We start from the raw sequence: 6,205 nt of genomic DNA on the forward strand, positions 1-6,205 counted from the left end.
AAAAAGACAAAAGGAAAAGGTAATGGGTTGGGTTCTGAGCTAGGATGGATTCATCCAACCGTAGGGATTCCAATGGAGAAGCTACAATTTACACCAGCTCTAAATGCAGCCTGAAATATTTAGGCATAGATAGTAAAGAAATTCAAAATTGGACTAACTCAAATTAATGTCACCCTCAGAATGATGTCTGTTCTCCTCCATAAAATAAAAAAAAAAAAGCAATGTAGCATAAATCAGAGAAAAGATTGGCACATTGCAGGACTGAATTCTGCAATTGCTTATCCACTAGTTATGGTGCATGCTGGAGTAGCCCGTCAAAGCAGAAAGGCCAAACTGAGATTATAGCACTAAGACATGAAAATGTTAGCACAGAAACAGACTGCAAAATAACACATGAAACATTTAATAATTTCTCTGAAAATGTAGTTCAAGCAGCAGTCACACAGCAATTCAGCATGCAGTCTGGGAAAATCCTAGGACACGCCTGAGACTGACCTGAGCAGGAGCTGAAGTGGAAAAAACTAATATAGACTAGGAGGCCACATTGACCTTAGCAAAAATAAAACCAGAAATAGAGGATTTTTGTGCTGTGATAAACTAAGAATGAATGGGTTCGCTGGTGAGGTTTTCAAATTACATATAGACTTAGTGGCTTCATTTTTACAGTCAGCTTGCTTTTAGTGGAAAGTTGCCTGCTATTGCTATATACTTGGCAGATTTGCCAAGACACTCAGAGAAACACATAGAGGCACAATACCTCTTCAAGAGCAAATGTGAAATAAAATACCAATGACTGTCAATTTTATTAACGACTTTTGTATAAGCTTTCTGGCTAGCAGGAAATTATTTTCAAACATGGCTTTTCCTTTTGTTGGTAGTAAAGAACTCAGTGGTACTGAAGGAGCTGCTGATTTAATAACAGGTTCTGCTCATTTTGATTTGTCAAAATTTAGTTAGACAGCTAAAGAAATTTTTGCTATTTGTATTGATTACTTTAGCCTTTGATTCTCCGGCAGCAACTTTAGGAAGTAATCCACAAATCAAGCATAGCTAAAATGGGATTTATCTGCCCTGATTTGGCCTCCAAAAGTTGTTAGCCATCTCAATCTAGGCTGCTCACCCAAGGCTCCCTTTAGGGCCAATGCAGAGAGCCAGGCACCTGCAGAGGGCAGTTCATCCCCTAAGACAGCGCAGAGGATTTGCCCTTTGGAGGTCTCTGTTTCTCTCTAAGGTAGGTTAGATGAATCATCACCTTAGCATGAAAGAAAGTGAACTCTGCAGTATGGCAGTGACATACACGATCTTTTGGCCACTTTCTTCAGGTGTTCAGTGCTATGTGCACCTGTCTTTGGGACTTGAAGACTCTTCCCACTCAATCTTGCATAGTATAACCATGCCAATAATAGGAAAGCTGAAGGTACATGAGAATGGGGAATAATGGCTGGAGAGGTTGAATGACTGAAAGCGACACTTGAAAACATGCAATATGAGTTGGTTACTGCCAGAGCTAAGCAGAAGTTGGATTTCCATTGCAGAGCAGTGGGGTACTAGGGGTCCAGGGAGTTCTGTGGGAGTAGAAGGAGGGGGATAAAAAAACTTGCTGAGTGATTTAATACTTGATAGCTGAAGGCTACACAAGAAAGAAAAGAAGCCTGTTGCAGGTGCAGAGATTTTGGATAGTCAGATGGAACTGTGCTGAGTGCAAGCTATGTGAGTGAACTGAAGTTTGAATGGGCCACGGTATTCCCTAAATAAAACTCTTCTGGAATACAGGAATGGCTCTTTTCTTTGAGGAAATACAGTTCCTTTTGCACAATATTTTATGAAACAAATAGTTCTGCTTGGTGTAAACACTGCATCACACAGTGGTTCCCCTTTAGAGAAGTTCTCACCTTTGGTGCCACCTGCCCTGTGATACAAACACAGGATAGTGAAGGGAGGAGCCAGTGAGAGACTTACAGGGTTGCCTTTAAAAAAACCTTCTCAACAACTTTTAATAAAGTCGTTAGGCATTTTCTATTTGCAAGTTACAACTCTACTTTGAGTGAGCAGCCTTCAGTTAAGCCCAAAGAGACACGGTTGAAGATGTGAGCATTATTTTTAACACCATTTGTTTGGTTTATTCACGTGTTTGAACTAAACAACAGCAATAACACAGTGCCTGATTCTAAATCCTCTGAAAGCAATGGAGGTCTGCTATACTGAGACCATTAAGTAGTCTTTGGGTCAGAACTGAAACTGAAACAATTCAGTCAGCCAGTTCTAAAATGCAATTCCCCTTTTTCATCTTGCCCTTTGCTGTCTCTGTACTGCAGTTATGTGGAATTTTGCTTTGTCGATTTGCTCTGCTCACTGTCCACCATGATTTGCTTCTGACCTTTTTAACATGCTCTATATTTCCTCCTGAATTGTTTTGTTAAACACAGTCTCTTTTTATCAATCAAATGGTCAAAGTCACTGCTGTCTGGGGCTGTGTGCCTTCTCTATTTTATTTTTTAAAAAATATATTTAGGATAAAAAGCGGACTGCTACAAGGGAACTAGAGAATATAAAACATCATAATGCAAGTAAAATATATTGCAAGCATTACAGGTTTATTTTTGTAATAAGTTATTTCCATTGCGTGTATTACCTTAGATCCCCATTTTTTCCATCAAAACCACTTTACTTAATGTAGGAATTATGAGACTTTCTACATACGCATGGCCATAGTTTTGAATTGTGTCACCTAAGATGCTTTTTTCCTCCCAAGATAAAACTCATTCAGTATATAGCAGAAATGGGCAATCAGGCAGTATTAAAGTGAAATGGTACCCTTAAATCTGGCAGTCTTACTTTTTGCAGCTTAAATAACATTGGTTTAGCATTCTTATACATTTTTGTATGTATCTAGATGTATAAAGACAATGAAGTAGGAATATAATTAGAAATGGAATTTGTTACATATATATGTATATACTTTCCCAATTTGATATTTTTCAGTTATAAACAATGCAGTCATTATTCTACTTTAAATTTGTCTGCCTTAGTTTGAAACATGAAATTGTTTTAGTAACTTGATAGCAGAGAGAAGTGAAAATAAGTGACTTCATCATGAAGTATAATGTGTGTAAGAGCCAGGGATTTTACTATGTGTGTAGACATGTACTTTATTAGCTAGGAAATAGCCATTGAAGTATAAACTATGATCTTTCATTGTTAAGATATTGGTGGCTTCTTTCCATAAAGTATACCATGACTTAATTCAAGATGTATGGATGTTTTCAGATCAGGCATATTTGGTGTTTAACACCCTGTAGGGAAATGTATAGATCTGGGTTATTTTCATGAATTAGTCCTTGTTCTCCACCGTGATAAACCAGATTCAACCATGCAGGTGTCGGGCCTTCAAAGTGGGAACTTTATTATGACTGTGATTTCAGAAAAAAAATCATACAACTGAGAAGAAACTGTTCTGATCGCTGATGCACTGAAGAAAAGGTCCCTCGTGACAGTGTTTCAGAGGCATTGGTTATGCAGGCTGTGGCAAAGGTGCTGGCTCTGTGGTACAGGTTATGTCTAGATCTACTGGTAGAACTGCAGCTTATGCAAACCAGAGCCACCTTTAAACTGTCATGAGTTGGAGTCTGCTCATGAGTAGCTGCCATAGCACAGAGCTCTGTAGGAGTTAACAAGAGCAAGCAGTAGCCTGGCTAAGGGCAAGACAGAAACATGCACACTGACAAGAGTTCATCACAGAATGGCCACAGGGGACTGCAGATGTTTGGGCTGTTCTGAGGGTGCTGCCTTACCCTGTAATCATCATACCAAACTAGACCATTGTTTTTAGGCTTAAGTTGCCTTTTGTAACAGTGAGCATCTCAGTACCGTGCCCTCCAAAATAAACAGAATTCTGCAGAGTATAGAGACTTAATTCTGGTAAATGCCCTCTGTTCTTTTTCGAAAAAGAAACAGTACAGTCCAGCTTGGGTGACATGACATACCTTTTGATAGTTCACATTGCTTAAAATCTGTGGGCTTTCATGAAACTGTAATCCAAAATTCCACTACTTAGATGAGACTTCTTTTCAGCAGTGGATTAAATGAATTGCATTCTTAAGTATTTGATATTATCTTTCTTGTATGCAATGTTTGCCTACCTTCCCTTTTTGGACCTACCTGAAAAAGGGGTAAAACCAGGGGACATTACTGAAACCCTGGACTACATAAATTAATCAATAGCCATTACTTTCTGCATTTGCCTCTAGACTAAAAATTGTCCCCACTATGTGACACTAGATTAACTCCTGCATTGCCAATAATTTAGATAGGCTCTGTGCCTGGATGGAATAGGAAGAACAGCTGGTAATTAATTATACTGAAAGGCCCTTGGTAAGGGAAAAATGCAAAATAATATTGGTGGCTGGCTGAGAGCAGAAGTGCTTCCAAACCAGAAGCCTTGTCTTTGTCCAGCATGGCCACTATTGAGGGTGAAAGAAGGTGGTGGAATAAGACCCCAAGAGGTAAAAAGTTGATAGAACATCAGGTTGGGACTCTCCCATTATGTGGTTCCTTCATGTGGCTAACATGTACGTCAGCTACTTGGGTCTTTGGACCTGTTTCTTCCTCTGGGTCCTAAGGAGGTTCAGTATCACTGACTTTAAGCTCAATACACTGACCATCTTGATTATTTCTTTGGAAGTTGCTTGGGGCGTTGAATTCAATGGGACTGGATACATCACTCTTCTCCCCTAAATCAGTGAAGTCAAGAACCTGTACACAAGATGAAACTGAAATACAAAGTTTGGCGACCCTGTGATCCATAATCAGGAGCATAGAACACAAGTCTGTGAGCTTAGGTGCAGAACTGATGTGTGCACTGATGCACTATGGCTATGCTCCAGCCTTCACATAGGAAGCTGACGTGGTTGAGATGACCCATAAGCAGTGGAAGGCCCAAAGATAAACAGGATGACCAAGATGTATAGCAGAGCAGCGTTGGGTATCACCAAGAGGACTCGGCAGGTGCACAGTGTTTGGTATTGATTAGGGATATGGCCTCACCAAATTGGCTGTGAATAAACCCAGGCAAAACTGAATATGGTCCAGCTCATGGTAGTGGGTTGAAAAATGTACCTGAAACCTATAGAGCTGGGGGGCATGGCCTACTGCCATTTCTTAAATGGGAAAATACAAGGCCAGGCACAGAATCAGCCAGAAGCTGCTGCTGCTTCTGCAGAATGTAAAAGGTATGTGTGGGATGTACAACATCTAAACTGGGATCCAGCTCCTAACTCCAAGGATTAGACCAGTCCAAAAGCAATCCTATGACCAGTGTGGGATTAAATAGTGTATTTGAATGTCCCATGGTTTGAAATAAACATACATATGTGACTGCAAAACAGGAAATTATCCCACAAAAACTCAAGTGTAGCCAAGGGATTAATCTTAAGCTACCTCATAAAGAAGCATTTTTCCACACACCCAACAAATTTGTTTTTGAAACAGAGCTCCCTGAAATTCCCACAACACCTCAAAAACAAGTAACAGGGTCATGAGCTCCACAATGGATTAAACTGCTCAGTGGAGGAACAGTGTGGAAGTACAGAAGAACAATTTCATTTATGTCAATATTGTAGAAGAGAGGAAGAAACTTAGAGACCTCTGTCAATGGAGATGTATATTTTTAGCTGTGCTTTGAGATGTCCCAGAATGCTCGCATAGAGGAGAGGTTCAAGGATGTGTCAAATAGCAGCAGCTTCAGAGGGGAGGGACATGGCTGTCATTGGGCTGTGGAAGGGGACATGGGTAAGTCAGGCACGTACCAAAGCTCTATGGTCTGAGAGGAAATGCTTGACTCCTGTAGCAGGGGACAATGCCCTCTATATAGTATAAAAGACCTGGTGACAGGTGGCTTAAACCATAACAGATGATTTTGCATGTCAGAGCAAATTCCGACTGAAGCATCCTCCTAGTGGTTCCTCCCAACTGAAGCATGTGGCTGTGTCTGTAAATTCAAGTCCAGAGATGGCCACATGGTGTGTGGGTACCGTTTTGCAGCCTCACAGGCTTCCTTGTTGCACGTGATCAAGAGTGCACTTTTCTGACAGGCAGCACTGGGGGTGGGGAGGGAGATAAGAGTCTCCACAGCAAGCCACCTCTGATATTTATGGTCTCTACCATGCCCTTTTTCTTTAATCCTTCTATTCTGGATAGCTTGTGCAAC

The sequence above is a fragment of the Gymnogyps californianus genome, chromosome 1 (assembly GCF_018139145.2).
Source record: "Gymnogyps californianus isolate 813 chromosome 1, ASM1813914v2, whole genome shotgun sequence".
NCBI classification, from domain to species: Eukaryota; Metazoa; Chordata; class Aves; order Accipitriformes; family Cathartidae; genus Gymnogyps; species Gymnogyps californianus.